We start from the raw sequence: 15,909 nt of genomic DNA, 5'->3' as shown, positions 1-15,909 counted from the left end.
TGCATGTTTAACACAGAGGTTGAATTCAAGGTGGTCATTCCTCTGACTCAAATGAAATGAGAGTGTGGCTCCAGTGACAAGAAGAAAGGCAGTGATCCTACTTCCCTGGGACTCTGAGTGACCACCTAATCCTGAATAATTATAATCCTGAATAATTTTAGTTTTGGGATGACAATTCTTTAAAATCACTGCCTTTCATTTGCATACACTTACAGTAAAACAAAAAAGCCAGGTTTTTCTAAAGATTAAACTATCATGCTTTGAATATATATTTTCCATTTAAAATGTAATTTTACATATATAGTATTTAGGATAGTTTATCAAGGAGATTGCAGGGGTTATTGCAATTTCTTCTTTACTTTGCAACTCTTTGGTGGCAATATTCAATTTAATTTATTTGAGTCAACAGTTAAGACTTTTTATTAAATGCTATCTGTGCTGCATTAGACACGAAAGCCTCTCTTCCTTCAATGGCTCTGATTCCTGCAAGAGAACTCCAGATACAAACAGCCTCAGACCTTGAAGACACATAACCATGTCTATCCTTAACAACATCAGTGTGAAGTTACATATGTTAGCAAAATATGTGGATATAGGCCAGGGTAACATCAAGGGACATTTGCCAGGTCCTAATTGAGCAATAAGGCAGGGTGTAGACTCTGATCCCATGCTTTGGTATGTTGCTAGGCAAAGGGCAAAAGCTCTGTACTATCACTCAACAAGGTGTGCTGTCATTGCACAATAACTCTGTCCTGTGTACTGGGATCATTATAGAGTGCTATTTTCAGTGTGTAGAAGACACTTTATTTATGTATATTTTATTCTGCTGACATGCAGAGGAAATAGCTGCTTGGTAAATGTCATGTTATAGTAAGTGTACGGCCTATTTTTAGCTAGACAATAATGTGAAAGGTGCTGTTCTTTACAGGCCACTGTGGGAATGCCTGGTCTTGCATACAACGGCTGGATGGAAGACTTTAAAAAGCCAATGCCTTGCTCCTGCTGTGAGCTGAGGGCATGCAGAATCCTAACTATGCTTGAGAGAGAGGAAAGAGGAATGCCTTGCTATGTCTGAGACTGAAAGGTATACCTATAGCAAAAAATTCCCAACACACTTTGTGAGGAAATCCAGGTTATGTAAAAAGATAGCACTGCTCCTTGGAAACAATTTCTCATAGGAAGCAGCATGAAATTGTTTTCAGCTTCACAGTTATCTTGTTTGTTTTGCTAATCCTCACAAAGATTAATAAAGGAATAAGACAACAGCAAACTGTAAGCACAGGAAGCGACTATTGCCTAAAGCATCTGGATATGATTATGTAAACACGATGTAATAAGAAAGCTGAGAGACTTAACTTTCGAAATCTCCTTTATACCCTTCTAAAAAAAAACGCCCTTTCAGAATATTTACCTTATTCCCCAAGTAGCCTTTGAGTTGTTAAAGCACTGCAATTTTCACTGCAAGTTCCTTGCTACTATTGATCAATCTACCCTAGATTCGATCTTTTATCCAAACTTTTCCTGGCATGTATTCTAGTATATGACCCTTTAATTTGAGAGAGGTGTGTCACTAAATTTGAAGGGGACATTTTGTGTCTAACTGCTATATGTACTATTTTCCTCCTACCCATTGGTAAATACAATAAATATTTTGAACTTTTAGTACGTGATATAGTTTCTTTGTCACTGAAACAGTGACCTCTTCTTTAAGGGCATGAAGCTGAACACTCTTCACAGGGAGCCAGGCTAGTCACATCTGCAGATAACTTTGCTAGTCACTAAAATTCCAAAGAGATAAACCTTTTAAGAATACTGTTTTATCATATATAAATGTTAACAATTTTAATATTAATTCTACTAGTTTTTAGCTTTTTTCCTCCCTTAATAATTCCATTTTGTACAGGGTGCTAGCTGTGCAGGTTAATTTTTTTTAGCCCTTTTGTTCAAAGTAAGGACTTCAGTTTTATTAAGAAAATTACCTTAAATCTGTACTTTGTATAGAATTTATACTAAACTCATTTTGACTTCTTTGTTGTTATTTCTTCATAAGTAATCATGCAAGAGACATTGAGAAAAATGCAGAGGAAGATCGACACTTCAGTAACTTAAGCACTTTATTAAAGCAAGAGAAATATGCACCTTTACTGTCATTTTATACGTATCTGATAATGTAGAATGACAGGAGAGCCCAGAAGGGAGAAGGGGGAATGGCTCCTGCCTAGCGCTTCTACAACCTCCCCTGTTAATGTGCAGAAAATCCTGCTTAGCCTCAGTAGCTCTTGGCAGAACATGGTCATTGCAGAGGCCTCTTCAGTGAACTTAGGTCTTATATTTTAGTAGTACTAGGGTAGGCCAGGTAGGTTTGTTTCATGGGGCCACCAAAAATATTTCTCCAGTGGTAGGAAAAAAGAATTCTCTCTCTTGCTTTTTTTTGCTGTTTAAGCACTGGGCTTAGAGAGCCACGAATGACAGGAGGCCAAACACAGAGTCCATTGTCTTTTTTTTTTTTTTTTTTTTTTTGTCCAAAGCACCATTTAAACTGAAATTTTCCAAAAGGAAACACGTAAAATGAGGCTGAGACAGGTTCCTGGCAGGGGTATTTTCAATTCAATTTGTTGGAGTCTGATAAGGTTATAAACAACAAAAAACAACATTCCCCTTGACTAACAGAGTTAGTCAACCTTAATATCAGACACTCAACTAACTTTGCTCATAATTGTAATAAGGAACTACTGACTGCTAGACTATTACATTTTTGCCCATAATAGTAAGTTATAATAGATAATTACAGGTATCAAGATGGGCAGCTGTTTCTTTGAATGAATATTGCCCTTTCATTTTTTTAAATTTAGGTAAGATACGAAAAATGTTAAAAATGAGTAGTCATTCATTATATAAAGCAGCAGATGAGCGGTAGGTGGAGGAATGGTTGCTTGTTCCTACTCCTAAGCAAACACACATACAGCTTCATTTTTTAAATTAATTTTATTTTGATGGCAAAAAAGGGGATCTCTAATGACACAGAGTTTCAACTGGTAAATCTTCTTTGCAGTTTTTCTCTTTAATCTCTGAAAGCTGATGTAGTTCCTTCCAATTGCCCACAGCATCAGCTTTATTCTCTTGAAAGAACTTGCTCTCTTTTTAGTTTTCCTTTAATGTTTTGAGCCCTTACCAGAAATGGTAATCTTCTTAGGGTGTTGGCAGGAGCCACAGAATGCACCAAAACCAAAGCTCATATCTAACAAAGTATCCTATTATCAGGACCACCCAAGTGACAGGTTTGTCACAGACACAGTATACTCCTTTATATGATTTTCTAAAACTAGAAAGGAGAGAAAATTTGGGAGGTTGATTAGTCAGGTTAGAAAAAGGTTATGAAGATCACTCTACCTAAATAACAACAGTCTTTTAGTTATTTTGAAATACATTCAGGTCTATTTATTATCACAGCTAGCCAGTGTATCAGGGTTATTTGATTTAATGCAGACATTCTGGTTCTGGGTCCCACACCTTATGTTGAGGAACTGCCCATGGTTATTTAAAACCAACCTTTTCCCAAACTCCCCTCTTTCTGCAAGCTGGCACTGGATCCCATGGAGATAAAAACAGCAGGGGAGCTGAGAGATGCTACTGCACCTCTTGGTTATAAACTTTCCCTCTGACCACGATTTTGCAAGCTGAAGCCTTGATGTAGTGCAACACACTGTCCAGACTGAGCCATGGAAACCTCTAGCTGTTACCCCACGATGGGATGGACAGAGCAGAGCATTCCCTAGGAACTGGTCTGGGGATGGCTGGTCTGTCCTGCAGTAAGAGCCCAAAAATCAGATGTGACTGTCAGCCCTACTGCTGATTTCGCTCTGTGAAAGCCCAGAATGGGGATGGCTCTGGAAACTCTGAAGCATTTCAATTGTTTCAGCACAGGTTGGGAGTTGCCGTTGTAGCACCTATTGAAAAAACAGTGGTTTGCATCACAAGAGTGGGATGAGACATGGTGATACTTGAGCTAAGTCACCGCTGCTTCCCAGCACAGCTCAGGGTGTTGACTGGTCCTGGAGTAGCTGGCATCCCGCTTAGGGAAAGATCACTTCTTTCACCATCTCGTACAGTAGTGATTATAATCTGCCAGATGAATCTTTCTTTTCCTGGAGCTGAAATCTCTGTGACTGACAAAAGATCATATTTGGAGGCTCCACTCTTCTGAAATTGGCTTATTCTGGAAGTCTGCCAGTGTCACAGCCTGGTAAAGTAGAGGGATCAGAATTACACCTGGCTATTCAGTCAGTCTTGTGAACTGTTGCATCACCGCTGCAGGATGTTACACGCTTTTAAGGAACACCTCTTTACTTTAGTCTTAGTATTGTTTTCAATAATTTCCACATACCTAAGACTGGGAAAAAATATTCACTTCTCAAATCTATTGCACTTTTAAAATTTAAAACTTCTCTGTTCAATAACCATTTGTCCATCTTAGCTGAGGAAGCCAGGAAAAATAAACAACATGAAATCCCAGGAAATAACAGACTGGAGACCCACATAGAAAGATTAGATGACAACAGTTATTCATTCATGCCTTGTGAGACAAATAAAACAACTTTATGTTCATTTTCTCCCCACACCTCCACCCTTTTCTAAGGTTAACAGAAAGGATTCCTTCAGTACACAAGTTATTTTAAGATCTTGAACAACTTAGAGATCTAACATCTTTTTCCATGTGTATAAATAACCCCACCTGTTACAGTATCATATATATGTGATCTTTAAAATAGATACAAGTAAAAAATAGTGGTATACATTTCAGTCTAAAAGTGATTCTAGGAACAAAGCAGACATGACATGCAGGCTTTTCCTCTTTCAAAAAGACAAAGGGGATTCTTCAGTCTGAGGTGGATTTTCCGGAGTCGAAAACCTATCATACACTCATCAACATTTTAAAAGTTACTGGAAATTGAAAATAATAGAAATTTTCCTTGGCCAAGCTGCTGAAGTTCCCAGACAATGTTGTGTCACTGCACATAGTAAGGGTTGCCAAAGCGGTGCCAGGGATGTATCAAATTTGTTTCATCTTCACAAATTCATGTGTCTCCTTTTTACTGTTGCATCTGAAACAATCACAGTCCTCCAGGAGTTAACGAAGTGCTTTTCCCCCATTTTCCAATAGAGATCTGAGACACAAACTGAGAAAACTCCAAGTTATTTTGTGATAAAGTCAGCACAAAACACGAGAAGACACAGCATCTGTGTCAAACTTTGCAGGCTGTTCCCAACTACAGAGGAACAGTCATACTGCAGATAAGAAAGAGAACTGAGACTAAGTGTCGTGCAAATTGTTCCCAGCGAACTAAAAATCCATGGTGCAAAGGTGGTTATTTTTAAAGTTATATTTTGGCTTCTTTGTTTGGCGGTCATATGACATTTTCAGCACCTAGAAATCCTTCGCTTATGACAGTGTCTCAATGAAATGTTGTTACTGACGTAACAATTATCTCCTCACCCCATAGCTTTCAAGTTATGACTTAATGTTGAGAAAACTGTGGGCTAAGTGAGTGAATAACTTCAGTACCTTCAAAGGATGTGGTTAGAATATATAGTCTGCAGGGGTGGGAAGAGTTTTCCTTTGCAGTTGGTAGAGCAGCAACAACAGAGTGTCTTTCAATTGCTTCTGTATTGCAGCTCAGGGCTTTTAGCCCCTGTCTGCTGCACCCACACACGATCTGGTGCAGTCACTTAAAAAGCATATAGCAACCTCTCAGCTCAAGGAGTCCTTTCAAAGCAAGCTTCAGTCACCCAGGGGGCCAGCAATCTGTAGAGGCTGCTTTTTCTATCCCTGAGATGGAGTATCACATTGGCTCTGCTGCATTGGGACCACCCTATGCCCATGGTGAAATAGGATTTGCTTTTCATTAATTTTGTTACTATAAAAAATTCCTGTAGGATATTCTGTAGTTAGAGCACTGAATCATTTCTGAAACTTCCTATTCAAATATTTGTTTTATATGGCAATGGTATTAGTAATGTGCAAGTTTTATGCACTGCTATTTCCTCCCACACCCATTGAAAACTAACAAGAGCCAGCCTGTCAAAATAAGCATGTGAATTATAGATCAGCTATAACATGCTTCAAATAGCCAGTGTTCCAGCCTAGGTGATACTATATAACTCTGCTTTCTCTCTGCTTGCAAAACTGCACAGTCTACAATTCAACAAAGAAAGCCTACAAACTGAAGTCTGGAATTATCCCATCTCATTGCAGATACTTAAATCAGGTGCTTAACAATAGAAAATGTTAACCTATTGTTGTCAGAAAGAGACAGAAAACTTCCTTTCAGCTCACCTAGTATTTAACTTATCCTTAAGGAGGGCCATTGCTGGCTACTGACAGAGCCTAAGGTGACTCTGATTTCCACTTAGGTGCTTACATACTTCATTTTCAAGAACAAAAGGAGACAAGGATACCTCTGAATCTCCAAAAAGCTTGCAGGAAGGCTGAGCTCACTCTTTCTAGTCCAGCCTTTTTTTTCACAGACTGCATCCCCTTGGAGGTGGGCTCTGGCATTACTCTGTGTTGCCAGCTGCTCTCAATATTGAACGTATATTGTCCTGTAGGCAATATTCAAAATGATCAGGAAATGGGAGTAAGTAATGTGCCTGCATTCTTTGCTCACATGGGGTAATAAAAAGGAAAACTGACTCTGAGGAGATGCACAGGGGCCTTATGCTACAGAACGACTGGGTAATAAAATGGCAGAGAAAATCCAACATTGATAAATGCAAAGCAGTTCACAAGAGGGAAAATAACCTGAACTGCGTGACCCAACAATGGGCACTGATCATGGAGGGGATACAGAAACACTGGAATCATTAATACAGCCATAGGCACAGACTGTCACATTCAGCATAGCAATTGGTAGTGATCAGAAATGCAAGTCAGTACCAACAACTATTAGAAAGAAACACAGAACAAACAGTGTGTCACTATAAATCTACACAGTTGCTGTATTCTGAATATTGAGAAGGATTCCGGTTTCCCATCCCAAAGGTTATCACAGAAGCAGAAAAGGAACAGTGAAATGAGATCTTTTATAAAAGGAATTATTAAACAGACTGAGATGTTTCAGCTGGGAAAAGCGATGGGATGTAATATACAGCTTATAAAATCATGAATGAGAAGGAGAAAGTAAGTACAGAATTACTGTTTGCTATTTCTTCTAACACAGCAACAAGGGGGTATCAAATGAAATTAGGACGTTTGAACGACACAAGTTCAAACAAAGAGTAACTTCTTCATATATACAATTAAGTTATAGAATGCATGGCCAGAGGATGCTGCAGTTTCTAAGAGCACATGAGGGCTCAAAAGCAAATCAGAAGGATTTGCTGTACAGAAATCCACTGATGGCCATCAAATAGAAAGGCACTACTGACTTTGTTCAGCAAGCAAGTGGGCTGCAAGTCATTGGGAGAGGAGCTGGAGAGACCGCTCTGAGGCTGTGCGATTATGTGCTTGCACTGTTCATGTCTTCTGCCATGGACATTCGCTGTTGCCCTGTGTGTGAGAGAAGACACTGTGTGAGATGTACAACTGGTCTGACTTTGTACAGCTGTTTTATGGTTTTAGTGTACCTACAAAACTGCTTGAAGAGAAGAAAACCTTATTTTAGGTAAGATCATATATCTTTTTGTCTGGTCAATGTCATCACTTAAGTAAATGGGGGGTAAAAAAATGCCCATGGAAATCCAATCAGGAAGCACTTTGCAAACAAAGAGGCACAGGCTGGTGCCTGCAGAGCTGCTACTCTTCATGCTCCATGGGACCTGAAAGAGACCTCTGCTACATTCGGGCAGAGCACAGATGCAGAAGGACAATGAAATGATCTTTTTTTTTTCTTCTCTAGATAGGGGCAGATCTGATGCTTATCATTTAAAGACTGTGACACACCTGCACAGCAGCAGCACAGAACTGCCAGAATCAAGACAGTAACTCTCTCTGGCTAATGTTCTGGTGATACCCAGGCCAGCACTCAACGAAAACTCTTTGATTTCAGTCCTCTCACAGACTTCAGTCTTCAGTGCCAGCAGCATGGTTACACTGATAGCATAGCATGAAGCAAGGCTTTGTTCCAAACAACACAGAATTGGCTCATCTAACCAGCCCTACCTCTGGGTGTAGGGTGACCTTCACGATTAGCCTTTTAAAAGCCTTTCACTATATATGGCACTTTCAGTCTTGGCAAGATAAATCTGAAGGGGGAGCAAAGGGATGTCTCATGATGCAAGTACTAAGGCATTCTTGGATTTTCAAGAAAAAATACACAAAACAACTTCCTGACTCAAAAAGAGCTGTATCTGGCATGGGAAACTTCTACATTAGGCCTCATCCTGACAGGGAAGTATTAATCACAAAATTTAGAGGTTTTTTAGGTGGAAGTCATAATGACTTTGTTGCAATGACTTTGTTTTCTGTGCTTTTAAAATGCAATTTACATTTTACATGCAAGCAGGATACAGTCCTAACCAGTAAAATTTATATCATTGCCCCAAAAGATCCGGTTCTACAAAGCTAAAAAAAAATTTAGAGATGTATCAGCCATCCTGGAGGAGAAAATTTAAACCAACAAAAATGTGAATAATAATTTACAGCAAATCAGAAAAATTTCATTAGATCTTCAAAAAGGCACAATTGAGAGAGATGCACACTGGTTAAAACCAATATTCATCTGAGAGAGGACTGGAAGAAAGTTAATATTTTGCCAATACTTCTGTAGACAAAATAGGGCAACCAGGTAATTATAGGCCTGTCAGTTTGATGTCTATTCCAGGCATAGTGATGGAGTTGCTGATAGGAAAGTCAATTAATAAAGTATTAAAACAGTGCAATTTAATTAATGGCAATCAACACAGATTAATGGAAGAAAGATCTTATCAAATTAATGTGCTATTTTTATAAGACTACAAATTTGGTGGATAAAAGGAATTGTGGTAATATTTTATACTCTGACTTTGGATGCATTTGCCATACAGTACTATGAGTGATTCTGATGGAAATTAGAACTAACATGATGAACTCTCCTAGACAACCAACTTGTTTTAAAGCTGGTTAGCATGGGATCCAGCAGCCTAACCTGAAGTGGGGCTTAGAGAGTGGGTTCTGCAGGGACTGCTTATAAGCCCTGTGTTAATTAACAATGATTCCAGCAATACAGAAGGAAGCAGTGCCTTTGCTAATACTACTTTTCAAGGAACCAAAATTTGGAAGCAGGCAGAAGCGAGCAATGCCTTTTTGGCATTGCTTGAGGAGCAGGTGCAAAAGAAATACCAGGTGTTTCCATGTCACCCAACATAAAGGATCTACTTAAGAACAAGTATCTCAGGTCGTACTTCACGTAAGAGTTCTTCTTTGGGAAGCTGAAACAGAAGAACGAACTGTGGGTCCTGAGAGACTCCCACATGAGCCCCAAATCATGTTGCCAAGAAGGCCAGTGCAATCTTTTTCTGTGTGCAGAGATGCTATCCATGAAAGGGCAGCAAAGGGCTTCTGTTACTTCTGCATTAGACATCGATAAAGGTATTGGAGTAATGTCGGTCCTGGTATCAGCAGCTCAGGAGGGATGTTGGCAAATTGTACGTAGTTCAGAGGAGAACCACAAGAATATGATTTTAAAAATTGGCAGTAAAATGGAATGACTCTACAGGGTAAGTCTATTTAGATTTAGTATATCAAAGCAAAAGCTAAGGAGTAACTTGATTATGGTTTTTAAGTGCTTTCATGTGGAATGGACACTGCCTAATAGGGGAGGTTTTGCTCTGGTATAAAAATCTACAAGGAAGTCAAATGGAAAGTTGAAGGCACATCATTTCAGTTACATTAAGGATAGGCAACTACTGCAAACCTACCATTACCTGTGATAAAGCTGGATGTCTTTTCTATGTAGTCCTTCTCAAGTCCTGCTCTTGTTCAACTGGAGTCAGTTCCAGGTAAGTTAATGACCCATGCTGAAGAGTCAGAAATGGTCTTAAGGTGGTTTATCCCTTTACATCTGTGAATGGAGCTATAACATATATTTTTAAGTAAATAAAAAAAAAAAGATGTTTTTGAGTGAAGAATGAGATCCAGATTTAGCTAATGGGAGTTTCTTGTGTATGTCAAGAGGGACTTCGTGAATGATGGGGGTGGTGTTTCTTCCTAGCTCTGCTTTGGGAGGCTGCTTATTTTTCACTGCTACCCAAAAAGCTGGCAACTCAATGGATTACAATGAGGTTCTGGAGAACAGCTCCTAGAAGCACATCCAGTTGTCATGTTTCCATCTCACATTCGCCTCCACCAGCATCATGCTGATGGGTGCAACTGAGGAAGCAAAACCTGCTTACGAGGAATTTGGTTCAGGTCATGCACTTGTCTGGAAAACAACTTCCCAAGGAAACTTATTCCTCAAGTGAAAAATGAGTGTTATACATGCCTAAAAGAAAAGAGACCTTAACGGCAACTGGTTGGAGTATGTTCAATCTTAAAAAGTTAGGAATAACTAGTCACAGCATTTCATATCTTCTCTTGCATATAAAGGTTGCCCTGGAATGTGCAAACATAGCACTTTTCTTCCTGATCTTACAACCATGGCTGTGCTCTACTCACCTGGTCCATTACAAAAGAAATAAAAAGAAATATGCTCCCCCCCGGCCCCCTTTTCTTTCTCTTAGCAATACCAATATAACTTAAAATGTGGAAAATATAAAATGAATGGCACTTATGTCCGACCAGTGAGGGAGTGCTTTTCCTCAGGTTATTTCATAAAGCTAAAAGAGGGGGATGTTCAGAAGAGAATTCTACCATGTAAGATTGATTTCAATTAGCAAGGGATAACATTGGTATGGATATACATAACACAACCACTTTTTAATTTCTGGGAATGGTGCCATCTGTGAATAATGAGAGTTAGTGGTAACAGAGAAATGTAAGGTCTTACTGTGGGAGCCAACAGCCCACAGACTTGACAGTCAGATTTGGAGGGCAGTGTTGTGATTTAGAAGGTCAATTTGCTTTTGCTAATGCTGAAACCCATCAGCAATGCATTCAACATACAGAGATTTGTAAACTACCAGGAATGATTAGGCTGGGACTATACTGTGGTCGTTACCTGGGGATAAAATACTATTGCTTGGAAATATTTAATACTTAACTGGGATCCAGAACCAGAGAGAAAGATCACTGACTCTTGAGCTGAGGACTGCTTTGCTTCCTAGGCAGAACATTCTTCTATACATAGAAATTTGTTCTGAAGACAACTAAGACACTTTTTGGGTCCCAGATTAATAAACATATAATGGCAAACCTCAAAGCACTTTGGTTAATAGCTTTTTTCTTCACAATTATTGTACAATATAACAAGGCAGTTTGCAGAAATGTTGGACCTGCTTCTCTCTACCTCATTTAACTGGCTTCTGTACATAAATTATATTTTAGAGTGGTTTTTTATTTTTTATTGCACTGCAGTCAGTTGTAAATCTTGCACTGAGTTATTCAATAACACCTTTTCTTTTTGTTGTCTAAGTGAAGAATGAAGCCTAAGGCTTGATTCTGATTGCAGATATGGCACATTGGTATTTATCCTTACATACTTTATTGTATCCTTATTTCACACACACGTAAGCCCCACACGTGCAGTTCATGCAAATGGGTACATTTCTTGTCAAGTTACCTCTTGACAGCAGCTCATTTAGAAAAAAAAATGGATTCACATACCAAAAGTCAAAATCATGAGATTTTTTAAAGAAGAGATGCTTGTCTCCATGTCTTTGAACTGCCTTGTCGATGCATGGAGAAAAGACTTGTCCCTTTACTGTCCCATGATTTATCAATTTCCTTGGCTTTCCTTACTAACATATTAGAATTATAGTGTAAATGATAAGCAAAAACAACTACAAAAAATAGAAAAACGTATTTAAGTTGGCATGGGGATCCAGCCTTGACAACTGGTGGGGAGGTACTTGCAAGCATATTTTGAGCTATCTACTTGGATTAATTTTGCTGAAATAAGACTGTCTTCTCAATATGACAGTTCTCAGCACTTAATAGTTGTTTAATGTTCCCAGTAGGCTCAGCTCTGCACTTCGTAAATCAGCAAAAAAATAAAATTAAGGTCTTTCTTTTACCACTTCAAAAATTATTATCCTTTTTGTTCTAGCTTGTGTTTGTACACTGATAATATATTTTCTGTAAAGGGACAAGGAGCAGACTGACCTGGAAAAGGAAGTCTTTTAAATGTAGAACTGTCTTTGATCACTCACAAAGTTGTGTTCTGATCTAAGCTCATTGACATCAATGGAAGAAAGACTGCTATTGGCTTGGAGGGGAGGGTTGGCTCCTGTCCACACAAGAGTCCATACTTGCAAAAGCAGATGTTAAAAGATAAAACAGATTGAAAATCAGAGTTACAGGAAAAGATACCTTTCTTTGCACAAGCTCAGATTTATGACACACTTTTCACTTGGTAATTTTTTCTTAGTCCAGGAAACTCCTATTTCTATACCTGTTTTTGCTGTTTACCTGCAGATAAACCTTGGATATAGAATAGGGGAGAGTTTGGTGGATGATTTCCATAGCACGAAAATGTAAGGCCTTCTCCATAGACTCTTCTGGGATACTTAAAATAGGGAAAAGGCTCCAGGGAAAACATCCCCCCCACACATCCTTGCCTCCCCCCCTCTCTCTGCCTTCCCCTCCTGCAGCTGCATTTCCTGCAGAAAGAGCAAGGAACTCAGCACTATAGCACTGGACAACATCATCAAAGAAGTAGATAATTGTAGGATCTGCTTAAAAGATAAAGAAACTTCTATTCGATTGTCTCTCTTGGTGACAGTTTCCAGACAAGGTAGATCAGCACGATGAAGTCCGAAGAGCAAAAGTTGGTCAGTAAACAGTCCTAAAAGGAATCCTTCCTAACTAACGTCATTCTGATATGTCTCCAGAAAGATCATGCAGAGATATGATAGTTTTGTCATATGCCAATCTGCTGGCTACTTCTTTGGTAGGTGCCATTGATTCAGTAACTGTTTTATAATACATACTCAGAAAGTTTCTCTCATTCAATTGAATGAGAAAATACAAGGAAACAATATTTGCCACTACCAACACAGTTTATTTCAAACAGGAGTTTCTAAGTATTGCGAACATGATGACACTTAAGCTTGGACCAGCCAATGGCATCCCTTTAGCCCTGACATTCTGGCTGATGTGTTTCAAGTCACATCTCTCTCATTTGGTTAAGCACCACAGCTATGGGAGACTGGCCTCAGTTAGGCAAAACTTCAATGCTGACTCGGTATTCAGACTTTGATCTGACTTTTATGATCTCATTAGTTTTCACATCTCACATGTTATAATTTGATCTTCCTCTACAACCTCAGCTGACTGACACAGACTTAAATAAGGGGCACAGAATTATGTTCACCTAATGTCTCTATGAGGCACGTAAAGGGGTTTTCTCATTCAGAGCTTATTATTTTAACACTGGACTAAAGTGGCAGTATCTTCATTGACATATCTGAGAGCAAAAGCAAAGTTTACGAAGTGTTAGGTTTGGGGAGGGATTCCATAGCAAAGGGAGTGAAATGATTAAAATATTCTGAAGGAGCAAAACTCATCCGATGCATAGGTAACTGTGTCATTCCACACTACATGTATCCTTCTATGCCTTATAGTGTAGATTTAATTCAGAACCCAAAATTTACAATCTCTTAATTCCAAATTTGAATATTGAATCCCTTCTTCAGATTTAGATCCTGATTCTGATAAAAATCAGGAGTTTTCAACCAGGATGAATTAGACTTTTCATCCCTTTCTCCTTTCACTCTTTTCCCTTGTTGCTCCTTTCTCCTGTTGGGCTTGAAGGCTCTGGGTAGCCTTTCCAGAGCTGCTAGGGACTGTGGCTCCAGCTGATGCTGGGTAACCAGAAAGTTAAACAGAAAACATTTATTTACAGAACAAAGGTTGATGCAAGAGCCTAGGTCTTTGTCATAGTCAGAAGGAGTATGCAGGGGTAGAGGAAGGGAGAAATTGTGCAAAAAGCCATCTACTAAGAAAAGAATGTTTGATTTGGATCACAGGATGTGATACTGGAGAATGTATTGCATAACTTTATGGCTTGTCCTTATTTGCAATGATTCAGTATCCGGCACTGCTCATCTCATTTCTAAAAATGGTATTGAAAAGTTACAAAGTATTCAGAGGTGATGGGAATAAGTGAGGAAAGGCAGGAAAAGCACCCTTTCATTATACAGCAAATAGCAAACACTGGGTCTGCAGGCTGTCCTGTGGGTTGTTGCACATCATTGGGTCTATGTCCTTCCTCACTACCCAAGTGACATTCGCCAGGTCAAATCTCCTCTGTTGCCAGAAGCTCGTCTTCTCCACGCCAAATTTAAGATCATGACAACTGTCTTCTCATGGTATTTATCTTATAACTGCAAAACAGGGCATGTACAGCTCCTAGAGTGGAGAACAAGACATGAGGCAGGTGCAATGCTATGGAGAGAGCCATTTCTGAAGCCTTCCATCAAGACTAGACCCTGACTGAAGCATCCCTAGTCTCTTTGGAGCCCTGTTCAGAGATGATTTCTCTTTGTCTCAAAGCAGGCACCTTTGGGACTGACTCCTCCTTTGGTTATTTCATTATTGTCATACTCACTTCTTTCTACCCCCTGAAAACACCCAAACTCGCAGGTGTTCACCCCAAAACAAGCCTTCTCCCATTTCTGATCCTCCCCTGTGCTGATGTGGGGAAAGGAAACGCAAGGGCATGGACAGTCCCTTGGCATTACCCTGCAAAGGCTGCAGCTCTGGGACAGAGCTGTGCTCTCCCCGCAGCCCTGTTCTCTTCTTACTGTCGGCTTGGCTTTTTTTTCCCCCCTTTTTGGGGGGGAGAGGCGGGGCGGGGGGGGAAGAGGGGGAAGAGGTATGAGTATTTGGTTTGGTTGGGTTTTTTTCCGTCGTTGTTTGAAAGACATTCATCACCAACACCCAGACAAAAACTAGGGAGTATATGTCAGGCTCATTAGGAGTTCAGGGAACCGCTCATCAAGCTTCAATATATATCCAAACTCCTGTTATATAAACAAAAGGGGACCGATTAAAAAAAAAAAAACAAAAAACCGACAGCCCGCAGTGGTGCTGGGCGGAGACAGACCGATCTCATTCACGGCTTTCTCTGTAAAAAGGTTTACGTTTTCCCCGTCTTCCCTTCTCCCCCACACCCTCCTTCCCCCCCCCCCCCCCCCCCCCCCCCGGTTTTAATTTTGGGACGGATTAAAACAAGTCTGGAGTCGGGAGAACTCCTCCCACCCGACAGCACCGGGGCACAACTGCCTGTACTCCCCTAAGTATGCGGGGCCCCGCGCTGCCCGGAAAAAAACGATTGCTTCATTGAGAAAAAAAGCCGGCCAGCACATGCGATACCGCACCGGCCCCGGGCCCGGCAGCGGGGCGGACTCTGCTCTTAGGGGCGCTTAAGCCATTATTATTACTGTTATTAATAATAATAATAATTTTATTTGATATTAAAATTAATAACAACATCTCACCCCCAGCCGCAAGGGCAATCCCCCGAGAGGCTGGACCTGCCGGAGCTCTGTCAGCCGGGGAGCCGCGGCCAGCATCCCACCGCTGCACAGCGCTGCTCACACTGGTGGACACACAGGCACACCGGCGCACACCGGCACACCCTCGGGGCCCCGACCCGGCGGGCCGCCCCCGAGCCCCCGGCACGGCTCAGCAGGGCTGCGGAAGGACGTCTCACCTTGTTTACCCCGAGCGCGGCCGGCGCGGGGGGAGGCGGCGGGGCGGGCCGGGGCGGGGCGGCCGGGGCGGGGCGCGGCGCAGTGGGCGGTGGGGCCGGGCCGGGCCGGGCCGGGGCGGGC

General features: G+C 40.7%; 1 long non-coding RNA gene across 3 annotated transcripts; it reads right to left on the bottom strand.

Moving 5' to 3' along the window:
* Positions 1–2,141: 2,141 nt before the first annotated feature.
* LOC125324101 lies at positions 2,142–15,823 on the bottom strand. 3 transcript variants are annotated; one of them, XR_007202809.1, is made up of 5 exons: positions 15,574–15,823; positions 9,901–10,049; positions 7,426–7,546; positions 6,457–6,600; positions 2,142–5,177 (listed from the first exon to the last, which is right to left on the bottom strand). It is a non-coding gene; the product is annotated as an uncharacterized LOC125324101 (long non-coding RNA). The 3 variants fall into 3 exon arrangements; XR_007202808.1 differs by having other exon boundaries at positions 2,142–6,600; XR_007202810.1 differs by lacking the exon at positions 9,901–10,049 and having other exon boundaries at positions 2,142–6,600.
* Between the last annotated feature and the right edge of the window lie 86 nt (positions 15,824–15,909).

This window comes from Corvus hawaiiensis, chromosome 3 (genome assembly GCF_020740725.1).
Source record: "Corvus hawaiiensis isolate bCorHaw1 chromosome 3, bCorHaw1.pri.cur, whole genome shotgun sequence".
Classification (NCBI taxonomy): Eukaryota; Metazoa; Chordata; class Aves; order Passeriformes; family Corvidae; genus Corvus; species Corvus hawaiiensis.
Note: the sequence above shows the minus strand (reverse complement) of the source record. Positions and strands in the feature narration are given on the sequence as shown.